Raw genomic sequence first — 25,757 nt, forward strand, 5'->3', positions numbered from 1 at the left:
AAGAATAAACCAGAAACAAAAACAACACTTAAAGCCACCGACAATGACAATTACAAGCGCCAAATCAATAATTATGTAAATACAATTTGTATTAACTACGAGAAATCAATGATTTAAGTACAATTTGTATCAACTACACGGTAAAAATTCGATATCTTTTGATCAGAGTGTGGGAAAGATTCGAACGTAGATTTGAGGTTCGAATAGGTTTGTAAATGCCCCTTTGTCCGCTTCTTGTCGATCGACGATGATAGGTATAATAAAAGGTTGAAGTTGTGGAGTAAAAGTGTTGATTTATTGACAGCTACTGGTAATTACACAATATGATGTTCGTTAGGTAACTACTTATGATTGACTGTGTTCAAATGAGCTTAAATCCCCAATTTATAATTTCACAAATATTTCATACCTCAGCACAGAGGTTATTGCTTCTATGATACTAACCAACTTTTGAACTATTAGCTTACATTACAATTTAATCTAGACCATCATTGCAACACTTAGGAAGTTCAATTAGAAACAATATATTATTCGACAATTCATTAACAGGTGAATGGACTTTAATTATTAAAATATTACTCAAGATCATTTTCACAATGTCACTTATACACGGTGAAACTATAATAGATTAAGAAGTTAAGAATAATGTGAGATTACAAATTAAGGGGTTAATTTGTGATTGAACATATTGGCCACTATATAAAAAACAAACAGACGACCAATAGAAATATTTAAAACATACAAAATATAAAATAATAATATAACCATAATCATAACACTAATTCACTCGGTTTTTGAATTATTATCTCACCCGAGCAGTGCTGCGTATAATTTGATTATTTAGAATTTATGTTTTAGCTAAACTATCTTATTCAAATCTAAGCTCAAGTGAAACTGATCTAGGAGGGGCTTTCTTTAAAGTACTACTTAAATTTGGTTGTGATAAAGTATGTCTTCGAGGCACTGGATGAGGTTGGATGCCTTGAACCTTGATGCCTTTGTTTTCTGGCTCTCTTGGAGTTTCGAAAATATCTGACTACCTTCCATGTAATGACAATCAACATAACAATGAATAAAGTGACTAGTCCCGTGGTTAAATGAGGAATCCACTGATGGTTAGCACTGGTTTTCCACGTCTGTTCCCATATTATGTTTGGGAATGTTGTTCTGCCTTATGATTGGCCTCTGCATAAGCTCTTCAATGGGACTGACGGGAGTCTTTAAATAGCTTCCAATTGCTGTTTCTAATCCGTTACTGAATGTGAGTAACGTTATGTTTCGATTCTGAGCAACGCATTTCGGTGACAGTTTTATAAAACTCGTTTGATCGATTATATGCTCAGATCGAGAACCATCGCACATTATAGCTAAATTTATAGCATATGGTGGAATGACTAACCACAGGTTCGGTGTACTCATTTTCAACCAACTGGCTTCCTTTATCGTGTATTCTATTATATTGCAAGTGGTATTGGTAGTTCTATCATATAATTCATTTAAGATACAGTTTGGATGAGTATCCATATTAATGATTTCCATTGGTGAACATGCCAACTCTCCTTTGTTTAATTCTATACACCTTCCTTTATCTTCATATGTCACTTCAAAATAATGTAAGTTATTGTAATCTACTGCAAGTAGATTCCTTAGGACCAACAACGAGCGCACAATAAACACCACCTCTCACCGACAACGGAAGAGCTGTGACTCTTAGTAGATTGTATCTAGTGTTGTCAATTATTAGGAAATAGCCAATAATGACGACGTCTCCTTCTTCATTTTGTACGACCGTATCTATTATTGGCTGCCTTCTTAAATCTACTCCTTGTGGAAGGAACCTTGTAGTATTCGAAATGATTGACTCTATTTGTCCAGGTTTTATAATATCTATGAAGTGTTCATGATTGTAATGAAGATTTAATATTTTTTCGTATGTGTTCGAATATTCTTTTGCATATTCCATTGCACGGTTATAAGTCGTTTCCACTTGAAGTCGTATGTACTCTTTCTCTAATGTATCAGCTCTATATGAGACATCACTTAGCCCCTTAGACATGTCCTTAGTTCCGTTTATCAGTGCTTCTCGGAACCTATTTAGCCCTTTAAACGCCGAATCATTAAAAACTGTAAACAAATTTCAACTATCCATAAAAAAGATGTTATTGGGATATCTTTTATAATTTTGTTTTGTGAAAAAAAAAATAAAATGCTGTTTTTGACAAAAAAACCATGTTCCCAAAATGGGAACGTTGGCATCTATAAGTCACAACATATAACAAAGTAATATCATTGCAGTAAAAACATATTTTATTCCATATATTATAACAAAACTAACAAAATTTAAAATAAAACTATAAATCTAATGTTACAAATAATATGTTAGCAAGGTGAGTGATATTTATCAAAACAAAAATTTTTATGTAGACGCTTTTCACATTTAGTACACTCTAAGCGTGTGTTTCTTTGGCATACAGTACATCTACCTTGTGATGTACTTTTAGAAATATGATTTATTCCATCAAATCGTATATCTCTAAGAACTGGACAAGTTGGACCACCTTTTCTTTTTCTTGAGCTTGCTCCAACTTTGATTAGCGCCATAGCAACATTTCTTCGAAAATCCAAATGAGTTATAGTACTTTCAGGATTTACGTGTTGGTAGAAACGGAATGCTGCTACCACCGCTAAATTTAAGGAGTGAGAAAATAAATTCCACCACCATTTTTTTGATCTTAATCTTGGACGATAACTAGCACACATTCTATCGCAAAGGTCGACACCACCCATTCCAAAATTGTACTTCTTGATCAAATTTGGTTGTGGAACTTCTTTTCTATTTTCAGATTTTACTCTTCTTGTCGCATTTTGGAGCGGACTGATGGAGAAATGATTGCTTGCTATTGTAACTGCAGCGTTGTCATTCCACTTGACGCAAATAACTGTACCATCGGATTTGTAATCAAATGTTCCCCGATCTTGCTTCTTTATTGTTTTTGATGATACCAATGGACATTTATTTATTCTGTTCTCACGCACAGTTCCACATGCCCGAATACCTCTATCACACAAGCTTGACAATAGTGAATAACTGGTGAAGAAATTGTCAAAAAATACATTATGGTTGTTGGGGTTCTCAATTACTTCTAACATTTTATTTACAACGTGGGAACCTAAAGGCATCTTTCTATCAATTGTTTTACCGCAGTATATCTCTAAATTAAAGGGGAATCCATCTTGTCCGCATAACATCCATATTTTGAAACCGAATCGTATTGGTTTATTTTTTATGAACATCTTAGCCGAGTGATGCCCATGATACGGAATCATCGATTCATCTATGCTGAGATTTTCATGGAAAACTCCAAGTTTTGTTTCAGCATATCATATAATTCTGCAACTTTTGCAACTTTATTACCAACTGGAAGGTTGGCATTATCACAAATATGAAGATAACGTTTTATAAGTCGGAACCTTTGCCGACTCATTATTTTCGAAAAAAATGGAGCCTGCATGTCATCTGCAGTAGACCAGTAATCATCCTCAGAAGGAACATGGTGATATCCGCTTATCAAAAGTAACCCCAAAAACTGACGAAGTTCTTCCTCAGAAACAGTAAAGTTGTGAATATTTTTATCTCTATGAGCGTAGAGTTCGGTATTATGACGAATAAATTGAACTATTTCAGATGTAAAAAATAATGAAAAAATTTCGAACTCAGATTTGCCCAAGTGTTCATCGCCTACTCTTGGTGGTGTGGAAGCTTGAGCTTGAATTCCAACCTTCTCACTCTTTTTCCATTTACGTTGAACCGATACATTTTCTTCCTTATCTTCGTCGGAAGATTCATAAGCGTGAATTTCTACTTCACCGGGTACTTCGTCTGGTATATCAGGAATATCTAACACCTGATCGTCAATAGTATCCTCGTCGCTTTCAGTACCTTGATCAGCTGAATCAGGTGGAAGAATAACAATATCCACTGGTTCTGCGGACGTTGAAGCTTCCACATCGTCGAGTGCATGTATTAGAAATCTATGCCTTCGTATAGATGATCTAAGTGTATAAAAATATATCTAAGTATTATGCTTTTTTTTGTTGCCACCAACTTACCCATAAAAACTTTTTGGATCCAAAGATATATCCATTTTTTCACTGAAATAAAACTAAAACTCAAAATTATTATAAACACCACGTGTTTTCTTCGTCGTAACGTCGTGACGACTAATCCAAGCCGTTACAATTACGCGCGGTCATTCTCTAGGGAACCTTGAATAACAGTGTTTCGCTGTTGCCAACGTTCCCATTTTGGGAACAATGAATGCTGAACGTGATATCTTTAGAAATAAGTTACGTAAATGTGTTTTTTGTAAATATTTCCTTTATATAATTCATTTACTGTATTTCTATTCAAAAATAAATCACAGTTTGGTACATATCGACTCCCAGTAACAACTTTAGCACAAAAAAGCAAGTGATATGAATTTGGACGTCATTTTGCGCGGTTTCTAGATGAATCCCGTAAGTAAAAAAAACATTTCAGCTAACAGAAAGTAAGAATGGGACATACAGAAAGCATATTTGTTACAATATTTGAAAATATTTCAATATTTTCTGAATCCAACTTATTTTTTACTGTGTTCCCAAAATGGGAACGTTGGCGTTTAAAATGTTAGATGTCCGTTTATTCTTTCTTCTGTAAAGTTAATCGAGGCTATTGTTTGTAACATCAGCTTCGTCTGATGTTTTGAATTTTTTATTAGTTCCTTCTGATTTTCGTCCAAGGAATCTATGTCCCTGTATACTTCATCATTTACCCCAAATACTGATGTGAGGACTGTTCCTAGAAGACCCCTCTTCGGCCTTCTTTTGACTTCCAGATCTAAAGCTCGACTTATCATTTTTGCTCGTTCTTGTTCCTCTTTTAGCTGGCTCGATAGTGAATCACAATTTATTATATTGCTTGTCTTACACATATCTTCCAACGTTTTTACCATTGAATCTATCGTTTGTTCACCATCTAAATTTTTTTTCTTTTCTAGATAAGTTTTTAATTCTAAATATCCCTCGATCTATGTATACATCGCTTAGATGCTCTGAATATAATCCGGGGGATGGGGTATAAATTTTGTACAAATCTGCATTTGATGGCTTCAAAAATACTAAAAATAGGATGCAAAACATAAATTTTCTCCACATACTACGTGCTCTATTTGTCTTTTGTGATGTTGGCTCTCGTACTATTGGTATTAACTTGTGTATAGGACAAATAGTTACTTTTCTATTCGCTTTTTGAACTGTTGTGACTCTTGTTAAACCTTCAGCGCCGGGATATCTTTCGATTATCTTCGCTAGTGGCCATTTCCCCGGCGAGGTGTCATCCTCCTTTATTATCACCACTTCTTCTTTTTCTCGGTTTTTAACGGGTTTTTGCCACTTATATCGCTGTTGTAGATTTGACAAGTAGTCATGTCTCCAACTGTTCCAAAAATCTCTTTTTACTTTTTCTAACTGCCTCCACCTTTGTGGCATATTCGTGTACGTGCTCAACTCTTCCTCCCTATTTGGCGAAATTAGTTCTCTCCCAATTAAAAAGTGTCCTGGGGTTATTATTATTCTGTTCTCCGTATCAGCGCATAAAGGTCGGGAATTCATGTAAGCCTCTATTTGAGCTAGCACTGTGCTTAGCTCTTCGTATGTTAACGAACTATCCCCAATTACACTCTTTAAGTGATATTTCATAATTTTAACAGCATTTTCCCATAAACCTCCAAAATGTGGCCCATAGGCTGGTGTAAAGTGCCAATGTGTTCCTAATGTTGTTGAGGAGTCTGTTAATGATGCCTTCACTTTCTCACTATTTTGGAATAACCGGTTTGCTGCTCCTACAAAGTTTGTTCCATTGTCACTGTATATATGACTGCACTGTCCCCTTCTTGAAGTAAATCTTTTAAATGCAGCTACAAATGCATCCGTTGTCATATCGCTTACTACTTCGAGATGTACAGCTTTTGTGGCTAGGCATACAAATACTGCTATATATCCTTTATAGCTCTTGTACACTCTTCCTTTGGTTGCTCTTATTTTGATTGGTCCGGCGTAGTATACACCAGTATTTGCAAACGGATGAGCTTGGTTTACCCTTGCTCTTGGTAAACTTCCCATTAATTGTTGAGCCGTTTTGGCCTTGTATCTTTTACATTTAACACAGTGTTTATTTCTTCTCGCACTACCCTTTTTCCGTGCGTGATCCAAAATATTTTCTTTATGTAGTGCAGAGTTTGTTGTAGGCCTCCATGCAACGTTTTTGTATGGCAATGTTGTATTATTAGTTTACTTAATTTGCTCTTGTGAGGTATTATTAAGAGATGCTTTTCATCATGTGTTAACTCTGAGTTCTGAAGTCTCTATTGACAAAAATAAAAATAGATTTTGGCAACAAATATGAAGTATTTGAAATATGCCTTAAAAACACTAAAATTAAAAGTAAAAAATTGATTTCTTGCCCGTACCGACACTTCTAAAATCGCCTGTGTCTTCAAGCGTTGTTCTTGAGAGAACTTTCCATTCTACAAAATAAGTGCTAATAGCTATTTTTGGTTAAAACTATCTCAGCTTTATTTCTTGTTTAACATTTTTTTCTACGGTGTACAGATTTTTGTTAAATGGATGTTTTCCGTTTTCCCCCTACAAAGGGGGAGGTTTAGAAGGAATCCCGTTTTTTGAATTTTATTTATAGTCGCAAAATTGATCTTCTTATCAAAATTTAGTTTAGTCGTATGATTTTTAGAGGTCAAATATATATAATAACTCTCAATTTCTCTTGCCAGAAATTTTGGATACAATTCTTCATTACCTTTTTCTAAATTTTCTCATAATATACTAGGGTTGCTTTAAACATTGATTGAATCACCTTAATATTGTTATTATTATTGCATAATATTAGCCATTAACTAGATATTGTTAATATTTTCCTTGTAATGTGTCACATTCCTAAACATCTTCAACCATCTTCAAACAGATGATTATTGATCATCTTACTAAACATTGATTGTTGTTGTGTAGTAATAGTTACTAATTACATTAATGTTACATACATTCCTTGTAATTCTGTCTATTCCTAAACGTCTTTAACCAGGTAAAGCCTAAATGATTTTAATCATATATTTTGATCAGATTGAAATATATTTTATTTAGGCTGTGTGTATCTTTTTTGTCATTGATTGATCTTCCTTTTCTTTTTGTTTTGCTCGGTTTTTAAAATTTTGATGTTTTCGAAGTCGAATTTATGCTTTTTCTCATTTTTATGTTTTGTGAGCGCGGTGATTGTTCTTGTCATATTTGTGAGACCGATATAATTCCAAAATTCTTATAGAGAATGGATGATAAGGTTTATAGTTGAGATATCAACAGCCAACACAGAAAAAAACAAACAAACCACGTCCTGAAGAGGTGAAAAACCTAAAACAGGACACCAAAATACCATAAACAAATAAACCACCCACAAAAAGCAACAACCAGACAATGAGTCAAGCCAAAGGAAGTCTACTTTGGTCTTTTCTTGAAGCCTTCACTCTGGGGAGCCGATCAGCGGGGCTTGTAGCAGTCACAACTGCTAACATATAATTAATTAATATAATTTATTATTAAAATCCTAAAACCCCTCAGAATCCCGTTTATGAAACGTTTATGGGCAATAGACGAGAACGATGCGCAAGTGTAACAACTACAGGTCAAGAGGCGCTCAGCTAAGGTCAGTTTTGGCCAACAACTCACACTGAGAGGTTTATTTCTCCAAGCCTTTACCGGCACTTTTCGTCTTAAAATCGGGTAGAAAATCTGGGATTGGATTTAATATTTTCCCCGAACATCAAGGGAGAAATTGGAACAAATGATAAAGAATCTTGATTGAAAAACCGACTTCCAAATCTGTAGAAATGAATATTTAAGACCCGGCTTCCAAATCTACCGAAATAATTATTTAAAACCCAGGTGAGCAATTAAATCAGTTAGTTTTATAGGCCTATAATTTTATTGATATTTTCATTGTCTTTTGAAATATTAAAAGTGTAAAATCAGAGTTTTCTCATATGTATCATGTGGCCTTGAGCCTAGATCGTTAATTTATCGGACACCTAATTAGTTTTTCTGTTTTTTTTTGTATACCTACTCGGTATAAAAACTTTCATGCCTAATTTACTAGATATTCTTTAAATGCGCAGACGCAATAAATAGACAGGATGACAGTCAGCTGATGAAATAAAATGTTTGTTTATTGTGGTAATTCGATGTACGAGTATGTGTTGACAGTCATCTTTGGGTGCCTTGATGTTTCTCTAAATGTTATTTTTTGTAGATTTCACCCGATTAGGATAACGTTTAATATTAGAAGTAATTTAACCAAACACCTACTTCAACCCATTGGTAACCAGGAACCGATTGTCTCCAGAACCACAGCGTTCTTCGTCATTCGTTTTTTTCGGAGCCTCAATGACCGTCAGAGTCTTAAGGGGACCTAACCAGGACAGCTGTAGTGTTGTGACAAACATTAACAACAAGTTTCTCAGGGTTAAGGTTTTTCTTGTAATTTACAACTTTGTATATGCATATACCAAGGTTAGTACTTATTACAGTTTTTGTAACATCTATAAAAAGTTAGGTAAATAGTTATTAATTAATTAAATTCGATTCATTGTTAGGGAAGGGGTTCATGATTTTTGTATAGCGGTTTTTAAAAGAGAAGGGAAGAAATTTATGTATCAGGGTTTTTAAAAATTATATATATATCTTTCCGAGTCTGTTGGCCATACTCATCACACTTGATCACTTTAGATATCTCCCAGCATCTATGTGTAAGCATAACACTTACACATAGATCTGGTGTTTAGCTGCTTCGACACATATTAGTCGTATATTTGTAAGGTAAGGTAGTTTCTTTTGTATAACCGTCACGGTTTTTTTTTTAGTATTTATATTCCCTACCTTACCTATCTAGGATTTAACTTTCGTAACTAACCTTAGTTTTAAGATTTCGCTTCTCCCATGGACTTAGATTATAGATTTACTAATACACTTTTTCGTTTGGCCCAGTAGTGGGGATATTTAATTTTGTCGTGGCTTTTTGGTCCTCGCATACCGTAGCCCCACTACTGTAATTATATTTTCTATATATATATATATATATATATATATATATATATATATATATATATATATATATATATATATATATATATATATAGGTGAGTTTTGTTAGTTGTTAATATTATAAATATATTTGTTACAAGTAGTTTTGCTTTTATTTCAGTTCCTGCTTACAGTTATAATATAGCAGAACAAGGTCAATAGTGTCTTTTCGGTTTTTAAACACTACTACAGGGTATTAAATCAATAGTACTTTATTCCTTGTTGTTCATAACTTCATTTATTTTTTTTTCGTTAATTTCCTTCAGAAATTAGCTGGCGCCCATTTTAGTATTTTCCTAGGCATCTCCGTATATTCTCTTATCTTACCCCTTTTATAGTTCCAGATTTTCCGGTGCATTATTATATTGTATTCTTTTGGATAAAAAGATCTCTTTTCCCCTTATCTCAAAGCCAAATTCTAGTGTAGTGAGGCTAGCCCGAATTCGTGCTTGAGGTTTTGTGTCTCTGTGTTCTTTTGAGCTAAGCCATTCTTTTTATTATAACTTCTTTGCTAGTTCTTCTCTAATTTATCATCTCCTTCTCCATATACCACCCCCTAAACTTTATTTAGGTTTCAATTGGCGCTTTTGCGTTTGCAATTGAATACGTTTCAGGCTCGGCTCCACCTACCTGCCTTAGACTCTGTGTAGAATACAAAAGCTTAGCTTTTGTATTCTACAATTGGCGTTTTAAAGAGGAATAAATGCCTAGGGCATTTTCTGCACTAATAAACCAATACCCTAGAGCAGAGATTACCGTGTGGGAAACGATCTTATCGTTCAAGTTATCCTCCGAGACGACATGGCGTCCAACAATGGATTAAAATCCGAACCTGCGACCCAGTTCCTGATCCACAAAAGGCAACACGCCATTGACTTCAACATAGGTTGAAGTTAAGAGAACAGTGGAGAGAGTCACAGAGTAGTGAAAGCTATACTCTAACACTCCGACATCGAGCTCTGCAGCAGACCTGATGCCTTCCGTGTACCAGATGTCTCAGCAAGCCAGTTGTCTTCAACGCTTGAAGCCCCGGAAGCTACGGAGATCCTGGAGTATCCACAGTTCCTGCCTGGCATTCTGATATGTGGTTCGCGTGACCACGTAGGTCCGGGCAAACTCGCCTACGAGACTCTAGGATAATGCGGATGGGATCCTGGCAGCACAGAAGAACCCGCTGGGAGGAATGGTACACCGACCGTGAATAAAGCCTGCAGCAGAGGGAGAGGCAATAACTTCCGGCCCCCAGGTTCAAGATAAGTGTTGTGTGTGTATTACAAACTTTTTGAATTTATTTTTGGACTTTTTAAAATTACTGTATTCGTCGTAATTATTCTACTTATTTTTCGTATAACCGAAGTTTATGGTGAGGTTGCACCTTCGGTATCAATAGTAAAATTTTGAAAAGCTGAATTTGTTTGTGGTCGTACGAGTATTTTTGATGATCAGCGTCCCGGGAGGCCAAATGAAGTCACCACGCCGAAAATGATCAACAAAGTCCATGACATGATTATGGCAGATCGTCGAATTAAGCTCCGCGAGTTAATAGAGGTCCTAAAAATTTCCTACGAACGCGTACACAACATCATTCACCATCATTTGAATATAAAAAAGCTATCCGCGTGATGGGTCCCGCGTTTGCTGACAATCGATCAAATGCAAAAGCGTGTGACCATTTCGGAGACGCTTTTGGCGATAATACGGCGGGATCCGAAGGATTTTTTTTGCCGATTTATCACCGTTGATGAAAATTGTGTGCATTATTAAACACCGGAAACCAAAGAACATTCGAAACAGTGGCGCAAACGCGGCGAAGGGCCGCTGAAGGAGGCAAAGAGTGCACATTCGGTCGGCAAAGTGATGGACTGTTTTCTGAAATTCGAAGGACATCATCCACATCGACTACTTGAAAAAAGGAAAAACAATCAATGTTGAGTACTACGCAGCATTATTTTATGGATTAGATGCCGAATTGCGTCGAAAACGCCCCGGTTTGGAACGCAAAAAGTGTTCTTTCACCAACACAATGCACCGGCTCACCGATTGGCCGTCGAAATGGCAAAATTACAAGAATTGGGCTATGAATAGGTTGAACACCCACCGTATTCCCCAGATCTTGTCGCCAGCGATTTTTTCCTGTTTCCAAACCTAAAAAAGTGGCTCGGAGGACGCCGTTTCGCAACAAATGATGAAGTCGTCTCTGAAACTTCAGCCTATTTTGAAGAGCTCAAACAAAAGTATTATTCGGATGGGATAAAAAAATTGGAAAATCGTCTTACTAAGCGTATCGAGCTAAAAGGGGACTACGTTGAGAAATAAATCGATTTAATTGCAAAAAACTGTTTTTTTCTATCAAAGGCTAGTTTTATATCAATCCACCCTCGTATATACGGCACTATTAGATAATTACTTTTACTCCATTTATATAAACATTTACTAGCAGCATTAATTTGTACTTTAATACCAAACAATTGAGTAAACAAATTAAATGGGAGCGTTGGCTTTGCACGGTTTTAGAAATTTAAGTTTTAAGATAAATTTTGCTCATAACTTGTTGTTGTTTCAAACACAACTTGAATTTTATAAAACACATCGGTCTTCAATATTCATATATTCAAAGCTTTCCAAGAAAACTATTTTATTATTAAATATCCGTTAGTTCTGTTGCTAATTTAAAAAAAATCATAAAACACAGATATATTTTTGTATATTTTAATTAATGCTCAGACACAAAACCAATTTCCGTTTTGTTGAATAATGGATCTTGCCATCGTCTCGATTACGGCGCTCTCGAGTCACATAGATAGGTGCTATAAAAATATTTCTTCCTGCCGCCGCTCTCGAAATGCATAAAAGTCAGTAAAAAGAAAAGAACATCGTTTTAATTCCTTCATTTGTCTTGCTTTCTGTGTTTTTACCCATCGCCGTAACAAATAAATTTGAATAGGTTTGCATTCAAATGTTTAACTGAAAGTTGTAAAAGAAAATAGCAGTTTTTATTTTTATACTAAATAATCGAAACCGTCATATAAATCATTAAAAGATAGGGTTACCAACATAAAAAAAACAGAGAATGATATTTTATGGTAACCTAAAACGTACGAATCCTTAGAGGCTTACCCATCGCTATCACTTTTTAATATCAAGATTATAAATCTTATTTAAAACAGACAAGCTAGGTTAAAAAATATTTATCACAGGCGTAAATTCTACCTGGTGAACTCCATCAAGGTCTCAAAAATAAGGTTAAACTAGTCTACCTTATCCGTCTCACTATGGCCGCTCCTGGAACCGCTAGCCAGTGGTTACAAGAAAGAAAAGAGCAACATTTCATTAAAATGAAAACCTACTGATAGGAGAAAAAGTTATGAGAAAAATAAAAAAATCTTCGTGGTTTTTAGTCGATCTTAATGACAGCAAAAAAGAATCGAATGATATGCAAAATTATAAACAGATTTACATAGTTTAATATACTTAAAAATATTTATTTATATTTTAATAAAACTAACTAGACAAAAATTAAAGAAAAAGTTTAAAAGACATGAATTTGGTGGGTTGGGGCATCCCTTTCAATTGTAGATTGATTTCGTAAAGATTACATTTTATAAAATAAGATTGCCAAAGTTGTTTTATGCAATTGCATAAAACAATTATGATCTTATGTTCTTAGCTTATAAAAAAATATGCTTTTTTGGTTGATGTGGCTAAAAAAGTATTGTTTTCAGTTATTTATTTTACTCTCTGAATATTTTCTATGCATTTTAAAGATAACATAATTAAATATATTTACCAAAATGTCACAGCTAGCGTAAGACTATCTGAACAAGAAACAAATAAATTCTGCCTACAGAGAGGAGTACGGCAAGGAGACAAACTCCCTAATGCTATTTACGACGATTTTAGAACATACTTTTAAGAAGGTACATCTGAACGAGCATGGTATCATTATAAATGAAGAGAAGCTCAGTCATTTGAGATTTGCAGATGACATCGTCCTTATAGCCGATCGTATGGATGAAGCAATAATAATGTTTGAAAAATTATATCACGATTCCTTGGAGGTCAGACTAAAGATTAATATAAACAAGATGTACATAATGAGTAATCTGGTGCTAAATCGAAATATTGCTGTTAATGGAAGGGATATTCTGCAGACTACATCGTATAAGTGGTACCTAGGACATGAAATTCGGTTGGACAGAGATAACCAGACATGTGAGCTCCCACATCTCATCGGATTAGCCAGGGCGGCGTTTGGTAAATTAAACTATGTATTTAAATCGGATCTACCCACAAGCCTCAAAAAAAATCTTTGACCAATGTGTGTTACCTGAACTAACTTATGGAGCGTTAACATTAACACTAACAAAAAAGGTAGTTAATAAGATTCGCGTGACTCAGATGGCTATGGAGAGCCAGATGTTAGGTATCTCTCTGAGAGACCGAATTCCAAACGAGGAAATACCTCGTATAACAAAAACAACAGATGCCATCAAAAAAATCCCGTCGTTAAAATGGACCTGGGCAGGATACGACGCCAGATTATCAGACAACCGATGGACAAAACGTATTTTAGAGTGGAGACCAAGGCAAGAAGCAATACAGAGCAGAGGACGCCCACCAACTAGATGGTGGCACAAGGTGGCTAGCCGCACAAGACAGAGACAGATAGAAAGAGCTGAGGGAGACCTATGTCCAACAGTGGACGAATATAAGTTGATGATGATGGTGATAATTTTAAAGGTAATCTCGATCCAACCTTTAGTGGAGGTGGTCGCATAAATTAATTTTTAATACAAAAATATTTAGTAATCAGTTTTTATTCCAAACTATATCGGTAATTATTAATTAGAAATATTAATTATCAGTGTTCAATAAAAACGAAAATAAAACAACACAAGTAATCTTTCTCTTAAAACACCATAAAATAAGATCATAGGCGTCCTATAAACAATTTTGATTACGTATAAAACATTTAATTGTAATACATGATGAACGAGAATGGGCAAATTGTGAAGGACGTAAACAATCTGTTCCTCAAATCAAATAAATTTATCTAAAAAAACTTTAATACCTATTTTAGTTCTCTTGGATACAAATTTATAGCAGGCATAGCCTTCGTAAATGCGTAAATGCAACTGCAAGTATCACCCCTGGGGCTTTAGGGTAATTGCAACAAGAGGTAGACAACTCCTGAAATCAATAATGGATAACAACCTACAATATATATATATATATATATATATATATATATATATATATATATATATATATATATATATATATATATATATATATATATATACAGGAGAACCAACCTATTGGCCTACAAATCCAAATTTAAAAAATAACCAGATCTCTTAGATTTTGGTGTGATTAAAACTATATTAACTACTTAGCAATATAATGATGTTGGGACCTTTCGTCAGGCCATTTTTCCATTCTAATTGACCTAGACTCCAAAGTTATAAGCAGAAGTAAGCCTCCAGTCCTAACCAATAATTAAACAAACTGTAACATATTTCGAAGTGCGCTAACAGAGCAAATATCAATGAACTTGCCACTTAAAACAGAAATACAAATTGAAAACGTTGTACAATATCTAACTACTTTTATACAAAAGGCGGGATAGAGTGCTACTCCTGAACAAGAAATATGAAAGAAAAGCATAAATGTTCTTTGAGTGCAAAAAACTTAAATAAAGAGAAAAAAGAAAGAGACAAAACACACACGCACCATTGACAAACCTAAACAGAATCACCAGAAAAAAATTTCTGAAAGAAAACAAAAACAGGGGAATCTAAACTTATCTAGAAAATCTGACGTCGTTTAAAGATACAAACTATCCTTTATAGAAAGGAACAAAAAAAGTAAAGGGGCCACAAGACGCCATACCTCCTTTAAAAATGCCAACGGTAAATGAGCAAGAACAGATACAGAGAAATAGGAGACATTCGCAGAACATCTTTCGAAAGTATTCCGTCTATTTACGAGTAGTGCCTCTATAACAATAAGAACCACTTTATTTTTTTACTAATCTCCCAATTTAACATTAAATAAGTAAAACAGATGATAAAAATTAAGATAAAACAACTTAAAATTTTTTGCAACTTTTGCAGACGATCAAGTAGTGATTGCACAAGACCAAGACGACCTCAGCTACATGATGAAGAAACTACAAGAAGAATATACCAAGGCTGGCCTAGATATTAACCTCGCGAAAACAGAGTACCTATCTACAAGTGAAGAAGACATAGAAGATCTACAGATTGATGACAACGTAAAAATCAAAGGAAAGGATAAATTCAAATACCTGGGGTTTATAATCACGAAAAAGGCAACAACAGAGAAAGAAATTACACAAAGATTAGGACAAACAAGAACAGCAATCCGACAACTTAACTCAGTATGGTGGGATAGACACCTAAATATGAAGACAAAAACGCAGATTTATAAAACATTAGTGCGAAGTATTATGACATATGGGGCCGAAAATTGGATCATAAACAAGAAAAACAGCAGTAAGATAATAGCAACAGAGATGGAATGCCTGCGAAGATGCTGCAGAGTAACAAGAATGGATAGGAGAAGTAATGACGAAATAAAGCAAAGAACATCAATAGAAACAGACATACTAACATATATAGAACAAAAAAGACTAAAGTGGTATGGACATGTAAGAAGAGCTAGCGACAGCAGATGGATAAAAAGAATAACCGAATGGAGCCCCATAGGAAGGAGGAAAAGAGGACGACCCCGAAAATCCTGGAGGAACGAAGTAGACGACGCCATGAGTAAGAGAGGACTAAACGATGGAGAATGGAACAACAGAGAGAGATGGAAACGGTTGAGCGAGGGAAGGCAGTGAATACTGTAGAATCCCTAAATATATATATACAACTTAAAAAAGCAACCTCATTACGGGTAAAGTCCTTCAAGAACTAATCCATGATTGCTACAGAATAATTACAACAATCTTCAATGCTATGTTAAGTCTGCGCTACTATCATTTGCAATGAAATGTGGCACAGACTAGACTCATTTAAAAACCTAATAAAAATTAAAGAAATGTCAACTCATGTAGACCGATTAGTCTGCTTCCAGAAATTTCTAAGGTTTCTGCAAAAATTTTTGTTGAAACAAATCAAACCAATTTTGGATAAAAAGGGTCTCAGTCATACCTGACCATCGATTCGGATTGTGTAAATAACACACTTTTATAACACAAGTTCACAGATTATACACAACAATAAGAACTGATCTTAAAGACAAGCAATACTGTACTTTTGCCTTCTTAGATGCCTCCCAAGCTTTTGACAAGGTGTGGCAAAAAAGAACTTCTGTACAAGTTAAAAAAAACCTACCTTACCCTTACTTCAAACTGCTTAAATCATACCTTACAGAAAAGAGATATCTAGTAAGGTATAGTGAAGTCTATACCAAACTCTACTTAATCCTATCTAACGTCCTCAGGGTACTGTGCTTGGACCGATTCTGTACCTGATATATACGGCGGTACTAATTCATTTTTAGTACGATGGTATGGTAGAAAGATATAAGTAGACCATCAAGAACTATCTGACCCTACTTATACATAAAATCAAAGAGACTGGGCCAAACTGATGCATCTGTTCTTGCTAGCCTACCGAAGCTCTGAACATGAAGCAACTGGTTTTACTCCAGCTTCAATTTATTGACTACTCGAGAGATGAAGCTTCCCACCAATCTCCTACATGACAATATACTAATATACTACAATCTACAAATCCATTTCCGTTAGCTTTAAGGAAGGTGATACAGTCTGGCTCTACCCACCAATCAGAAGGAAAGGTTAGAGTCTCAAATTGCAGCAGCTTAGTAGGGACCATACCTAGTTACTAAGACGATAAACGATTTAGTATATAGGATGCAGCTGACGCCACGAAGTAAGCCAAAGGTCGTACACCTAGTGTTTTTTCAAAGGTTTTTTCGTTCAATTTGTCAACGCTCTGTATTTAGAATTCAAGATAACAATGTAAAATTGTAAAATACTACTTTCTCTCGGTTTGTACAGACTTGACATTTTGGTGATAAATTGATCAGTTATAAATTTTTAACATCCTGACTCTACCTGTCAAAATGTTTAAACAAATTGTTTAAACAAACAATTGTGTAAACAATTAAAGTTGATAAATAAAAAAAATTGAAGTTTTAGACCTATTGTATCTTTTGTCAAATAAATTCATAACTTAACGTTATTTTAACTTTGTACTATGAGACTAGTTATGCTTTTGGTGAAGATGTCCTTCATGTCCGTAAGGTGAGGTCTTTAGTTCTGTAAGATGAGCACAAACGAGTAAAGGCTATAAAATACTAAGCAGGCGAGAATATGGATAAAGAAATGGTTTAAGTATATTTTGCGGCAGCTCAACAACAGGAAACTAGAAAAACATAAAATCTTTTGATTTAGTGCGAAATAGTTGACCCTTTCATTATTTTAGATCCTTTCAATATTTTAAAACTAATCTGTATAAATTATAATTTCAATTTTTTGAGTTATATTTGTTACATTTGTATTTTTGTTAATGACTCAGGACATAGATATACGGAATGTGTTACGAATGCGTCAAAAACAACATAAAATCAAATGATTTTCCTGTACATAGACATAAATTTAATGTAATGACAAAAATTTTATAAGAATATTTTTTAATTTTTAAAGTACCAAACAATCATAAAAATACCTTTGTTTATTTAAACCAATACTAACATGTATATATATATTCTTTAGCAACTTTTTCTCGTAAATATATTATACAGTTTCTGGATTCTACAGTCACAACCTCTTGGGCTGTGTTAATTATTCATTATCAAATTTATCCATGCAGTTACGTCTATGGTCTTGGTCTCCCTGGTTCTTGTTCGTAGGAAATTTTCATTTAGGAGAATCGATTTTCCTATATTTGGAATTCTTGTGTGATATCAAGAATTGATGAGGGTGTTGAATTGTTTACAAGATAGGGAAGTGGAAAGAAAAGTACATTTTAAGTATAGATAACGCAAATTAATGGAAGTTTATGTTTGTCGATAATGTGATAATTATTGTTACCCATTATCTATTGAAAATTTACGAATTTGACAACGTTGTTTTTTATTATTTAATTATGATATGGTAAATAATATTTATTGCAGTTTAAAGATTTTGAATTACTTTATATCATCTCTAATACACTTGTCTAAATTTTAGTTTATATAATAATACAAACGCAGCACTGATAAGAAAGATTTAATATTTTTTTATAGGATGGAGAAAAAAATTGAAATTTTATCGTATATTAAATACCAGGTAGGTTTAATTAATTTTATAGTTTCTGTTTAGAGTAATTACTATTTAAATGGGAATAAGCCACAACTAAAGGTTAAATTACGTTTATTTACGTTTCAATTTCCACTTCGGAAATCGTTCTCAAAATACAAACATTAGTAAATTAAACAAATTTTTGTTTTTCTGTTATTTAGTGAAAAATTCTTCTAATAATTTAATTTTATCTGACTTATTTATATTGACAATTCAGACATACATTATACATTTTAAAGTAGACGACTTTAAAATGATATTGCCAATATTGTTGAGTTGCGCTCCTGGGACGACTTTACTTATAAGATAGTTCATTCGATTACACGAAATCAACTTTAACTTGAGAATATCCATCAGAAAAGGTCATAGCATGTAATTCGTCTTTAAAAAGACAAATACATGCCATGATGACAGTAAAATTCTCCTGTTAGTGATTCCATAGTAAATTATGAGGAAAAAACCAGGAAAAAAACCTCATAATACTATCCCGACATGGTAAGTATTTGGTAGTGCATTTAGTTTACCTTCAATAAACACCAAATTCTAATTTTATATGTTTGTTATTTAAAAAACATAAATGATGTATGCTCTATATGTTACTGACTTACTAATAATGGTATTTTCCTTTTAATAACTTCCTCTTTCAATATGGGTAACCTACTACATTCTGCCGAGGAATTTGCGACACAATTGGTCTCATTTAACATAATTAGAGCCGCTTTTTTGATTTTTCTCTTTTTACCATCGGTTTCTTTTAGGACTATATTTGAATCATTCCATTTAATCCCATGTTCATTATTCCATGCGTGTTTGCATATTTGAGACCTATCAAATTCGTTATTCCTTATTTACGTTTCAATTTCCACTTCGGAAATCGTTCTCAAAATACAAACATTAGTAAATTAAACAAATTTTTGTTTTTCTGTTATTTAGTGAAAAATTCTTCTAATAATTTAATTTTATCTGACTCATTTATATTGACAATTCAGACATACATTATACATTTTAAAGTAGACGACTTTAAAATGATATTGCCAATATTGTTGAGTTGCGCTCCTGGGACGACTTTACTTATAAGATAGTTCATTCGATTACACGAAATCAACTTTAACTTGAGAATATCCATCAGAAAAGGTCATAGCATGTAATTCGTCTTTAAAAAGACAAATACATGCCATGATGACAGTAAAATTCTCCTGTTAGTGATTCCATAGTAAATTATGAGGAAAAAACCAGGAAAAAAACCTCATAATACTATCCCGACATGGTAAGTATTTGGTAGTGCATTTAGTTTACCTTCAATAAACACCAAATTCTAATTTTATATGTTTGTTATTTAAAAAACATAAATGATGTATGCTCTATATGTTACTGACTTACTAATAATGGTATTTTCCTTTTAATAACTTCCTCTTTCAATATGGGTAACCTACTACATTCTGCCGAGGAATTTGCGACACATTGGTCTCATTTAACATAATTAGAGCCGCTTTTTTGATTTTTCTCTTTTTACCATCGGTTTCTTTTAGGACTATATTTGAATCATTCCATTTAATCCTATGTTCATTATTCCATGCGTGTTTGCATATTTGAGACCTATCAAATTCTCTATTTTTAATATAAGATTGATGTTCACTTATTCTAACATTTAATGACCTTGATGTTTCACCTAAATAAAACTGATCGCATTCACAAGGTATTTTATAAATGCAAGTCTTTGTCATTTTTTGTTCATTGTTAGGTTTGGTTTTGGACAAAATAGATCTCAACGTGTTTGTTGTTTTGAATGTTGTTGAAATGTTGAATTTATTTCCTATCCTTTTAAGTTTTTCTGATAATCCTTTTATGTATGGTATTGTTATTTTCCTCGTATTATTCCTTGTGTACGCTGTGGGATATCGTTTTAAGTTGCTCTGTTTTATTCGATCGATTGTTGAAAACTCCCTATTTATAAACGATAATGGACAATCATTTTTTAATAAAACAGATGTTAACAAATGTTTTTCCTCCAAGAACGAATTTTCGTTAGAACAAGTAATTTTGGCTCTATCATATAAGTATTTAATGATTCCCTTTTTAATATTAATATTGTGATTTGATCTAAAATTTAAATATCTGTTGGTGTGTGTTGGTTTTCTATACACCTGGGTCTCATATCCAGTATTGTTATTAGAGATTAAAACATTGAGGAAAGGTAGTGTGTTATTATATTCCTTTTCCATGGTAAATGTTATTATCTCTTCTTTATCGTTTATATCATTTAGGAATGTGTCCAACAACTCTGATCCATGAGGCCATATTGAGAATACATCATCTATATATCTCCACCATACTGTGGGTTTTAAATTTTGTTTAGAAATAATATTTGTTTCAAAATCTCCCATAAATATATCGGCTAATAATGGAGATAAACTAGAGCTCATTGCTAGACCAAAATTTTGTTTATAGAATTCTTCATTATTTAGTTGAAAAAATGTATTATCAGTACATAATGTTAATAACTCCATTATAGCTGATATGTTTAGTCTTAATATTTTTCTGAAGCTATTTTCTTGTGACATTTCCGAACTATTTCCGAAGTGGAAATTGAAACATCAATAAACGTAATTTAACCTTTAATTGTGGCTTATTCCTATTTAAACAGTAAAATCTTTAAAATGCCACAAGAAAATAGCTTCAGAAAAATATTCGGTTTAGAGGGTGCGTTAATAATACTCTGTTGTACGGTGGGACAACATAATTTTATAGAAAAGTTCCAAAGCTGTTTTCTTGTATAATGTATAGGTTAAATAATATGTTTATATAGGATGAGCCACAATTGAGTGTAATGATAATTAAATTGTTACCTAACGTTTAATGTTTCGGTTTCCGGAATGGAAATCGAAACGTTAAACATTAATTAAAAAAGGGATTATATTAAAAAAAATTCTGGAAAACTGTGTAACCAATAAAGTTTTTAACGGGTTTTGTTTTTCAAAATTGATTATTGATTAACTTAGCCTCGATCTTATAGGTAATAGCCTGCTTTCAGTTAAAAAAATCTGAGGGTGGTGTTCGTACTCGGTATATCAAATTCTGATAGTTTTGATGGTGTTTATATTATTTTTTTATATTATTCATCTCCATAATGAGTGTTTATGTAAATATATGTTTGTGTATTGTGTGTTGCATATGTATGGTGGATAATTGTAGATGATTTATCTTCCGACTTTGATTATGACTTTCTATTAATCCGCTTTTGTTGGTATGTTCTTGATGTTGACTATTTCTCTTATAATTGACATCCAAAGCCTACTACATTCTGGCGATGGGTTTGCTACATTTTTTTTTCAATAAATAAGGAAAAGAGCTGCTTGTTTAATAATGTCCGTTATATGTCAGATATGTCCCACATAAACATAATAAACAATTTCATAAGTCTTCACGAAGTCAATCTTTACAGTCGATAACCACTTAGATTTTCACGTCTTTCAAAAGGATATCAAGAGTGTCGACTATATCAAGATTGGGATGACAATGACTGGGGTACAGTTATAATGATAATAATATCTGTCATTTTTGCCGGAGAGATCTTTTCGGATTATTTTAGCGCCAATTAGGTGGTTGTCACTGTTTCAGGTCACTATTGTCGATACACAGGAGGACCGACAACTTTACGTGCCCTCAGAACTACGGTGACGGCTCATCATTTTTAGAACAAAAGATGTCATTTTTGGTAATGAGATTAGTGAAAATTGTTAAATTAAATGTATTAGAAAACGGACATCATCATCATCATTGGTACTACAGCCCTATAAAAGAGCCTTGACCTTCCCAAGTCTATTACGCCAGTCAGTTCTATCCATTGCCAACTGTTGCCAGTTTGCTGCGCCTATTTGTCTACCATCCTCATCTACACCATCCCTCCATCTGAGTTTTGGTCTACCCCTTTTTCTACTTCCCACAGGTTGTGACATAAGGATTCTTCTAGGAGGGTTGTTCTGCTGTGATCTTGCCAGATGTCCTGCCCATCTTAGTCTTCCTATTTTTATAAAGGATACTACGTCTTTACCACCAAATATATGTTTATATCTGTGATATATCTCGTAGTTGTACCTCCTTCTCCAAACACCATTTTCACAGATGCCACCAAATATTCTTCTCAGGATCCTTCGTTCAAATATAAGCAGGAGATTTTCATCTGCCTTGGAAATGGTCCATGCCTCTGACCCATATGTCAACACTGGTTGTATAAGGGTTTTGAATATGGTTATTTTTGTTTTTTGGCTTAAGTTTCTGCTTCTCATATGTCTACCCAGTCCAAAATAGCATTTGTTTGCTAGGATTATTCTTCGCTTGATTTCTTCCGTCATGACGTTCTCCTTGGTGATCAGGGAGCCTAAGTATGTGAATTTGTCCACCACTTCAAAGGTAGAATTATCAACCGTGAGTTGGTGGCCGATGTTTCTGGCTCTATTGTTAGGTGTTGATGCCATTATCTTAGTTTTATTTTCATTTACTTGCAGGCCCATATTTTTTAAGGCGTGTGACAAGGTGGTATACATTTCTTCTAGCTTGCGTGTTGTGCGGGCAACTAGATCAACATCATCTGCATATGCCAAAATTTGAGATGATTTATTAAAAATGTTTCCTCTGCTGTCTATATTGGCATCCCTGACTGCCTTTTCCAAAGCTATGTTGAAAAGGAGACACGCCAGCGCATCTCCCTGTCGCAGCCCAACATGCGTTTCAAATGCCTGTGATTGTTCGCCCTGTATTTGGACCTTGCAAACGACTTTACGCATTGTAGCCTTAACCAATCTTATCAGTTTATCGGGGATGTGGAATTCATCCATAGCTTCATACAATTTATTTCTTAGGACACTATCATAGGCCGATTTAAAATCTACGGAAAGATGTGTCGATATTAAATTCATTGGTTTTTTCCAGTATTTGCCTTAGCACAAATATCTGGTCTGTTGTTGATCGACCAGGCCTAAAACCACTTTGATATTCGCCAAGAAGCTCCTCTGAATATTCACTCAGGCGACCATATAAAATACTCGAAAATATTTTGTATGCTGTATTAAGGAGGGTTATTCCCCTATAGTTTCTACATTCTAATTCATCGCCCTTTTTGTGTAGCGGGCAAACGATCCCAATACACCACTCTTCTGGGATTTGTTTCTCATTCCAGGCTCTCAGTATGATTTTATATATATGATTAGTCAGAGTAGCACCTCCACATTTAATAAGTTCCGCGGGTATACCATCACTTCCTGGAGATTTATTATTTTTTATGTGTTTTATTGCATCCCGTACTTCCTAAATTGATGGAGGCTCCAATAGTGTATTGTTGTTTGCTCCTGGGGGTGGTTGATTTGGATCTTCTACTTTGATAGTAAGCAGTTCTTTATAGTGTTCCACCCACCTTTTCAATACTTCTTCTTTTGTATTAAGTATATGCCCCTCCTTATCGATGTCCTTATGTCCTTATGTTCCCTCCAAACAGAGAATAATATTACACAGAAGTGACTACGAAAAAGAAAAATACATATGGGGCAGTTTTAAAAACTTAGCACTATTTTGACTACACAAAAGTCGGGGTCTTGAGGCAAGAAAATAGTTACAAAAAAGATTGTTTTTGGAAATCTGCCACATGAAGAAAAAGAGTCAATAAATTACAAAGCAAACATGGGACAGTTAAGCAATATCTACTGTAATATTCCAAATAATTTAAATTAAATTTACTGTAAAAACATTATAAACATTTTGTATATTGTTAACATGTATAAAACTAACTATTTCTACTGTTTGTTTAATGCCTACTTGTGTTTTTTTATGTTTGCTTTTTGTGTTTTTAATCACTAATTATAATTATACACCCAAGTGATATTGTCTGTAAGTAGTTCTCTGTCAGTTAGCTTTTTGTACTTTTTAATCACTTATTATGTATGAAATGTTAAAATACTCTTAATTCTGAAGTTTAATAATTTATAACATTGTTTTTTTTTATTAATTTCATAAAAATTATATCGTAGTTTTTCCTGATGAAGCTAACAAACAATTAGCGAAGTATAGGGATAGCGAAGTGTAAAGAAAAAAGTAAGTTTTATTAACAACAGACCGCATACCTACTAATCCAGCACATAATATATAATATAATATATTCTAGTTTAGAATATTACTCAATGACGAAATAAATGTAGAAATTTCTACTTTAAATTCTTAGTTTATCTGAGGAACATTTTAAAATGTAAATATTTGCCATAAATGCTCACACGGTTCCAAGCGTTGTACATCCGGAAGCAAAGTGTGTTAACAACTATAAAGACGTGTATTTAGTCAGGAAATGTAGTCACCTGAAGAACTTCAAAGCAAATGTTTGGTGGTGGCGAAACTGGAAATTGCTTCAATTAGGATAGCATATTTGTAGTCGTTTTATAATCGTAAATGGTTACTTGAATTCACATTAGAAAGATGCAGTTATATATATATATATATATATATATATATATATATATATATATATATATATATATATATATATATATATATATATATTATATATATATATATATATATATATATATATATTATATATATATATTGTTATGATATGCAAAATCGAGAAAATATTGGGTTGATTAAATATTTCAAAGTTCAAAAACATTAAAATAATTCAGATACGTAGGATTAACCAACAAACATTTCGAAGAAGGAAAGTTATTAAATTCTTGGATTACCTGTACTAAACAAAATGTAAGCTATACATAAATTATTTCTTTGTTATACTTGAGTGACCCGCATAATTTTAAGTGAAATCCAAAAACAATTGAACCGGGTTTTCCAAATACATTAATGCAGTGATTAGAGACAATAGAAGAGATTTTAGAAAGAGGTTTTTGTTAGTTTTTAAGAATAATAGAAAAATATTATTTGTAAATAAGTTTTAGGAAATTTTATAATTATAGGTAAAAATTTGTTTGTTATCGAAATGAAAAAATGGGGGAATTGTGACGAGTTTTGATTGGCGGAGATTGAAAAAGGTGGCATAGGTATGTAGGAATGAAAGTTTAGCTAGATTTAGAAGAGAGAAAAGATAATCAGTTGGTTTTTCAAGTCTGTAAGACGAACAGTGATTGTTCCATGGCGGTTCCCGAGAAGTAGCAAGCAGTAGTGTTGAATGTTAGTGAGTTTTTGTGGAGTTAGTGTATCTGACAGAGCTGAAGCAGCAAAATATTGTAAGTCATATTTTTCT

General features: G+C 33.5%; 1 protein-coding gene across 4 annotated transcripts in view; it reads right to left on the reverse strand.

Annotated features, from left to right (window-relative positions):
• Positions 1-25,757, reverse strand: part of LOC140434852 (5-hydroxytryptamine receptor 1-like) — a 1,076,278-nt gene that overhangs the window by 336,440 nt on the left and 714,081 nt on the right. The window lies entirely within an intron of this gene.

Source organism: Diabrotica undecimpunctata, chromosome 2 (genome assembly GCF_040954645.1).
Source record: "Diabrotica undecimpunctata isolate CICGRU chromosome 2, icDiaUnde3, whole genome shotgun sequence".
In the NCBI taxonomy this organism is placed as follows: domain Eukaryota; kingdom Metazoa; phylum Arthropoda; class Insecta; order Coleoptera; family Chrysomelidae; genus Diabrotica; species Diabrotica undecimpunctata.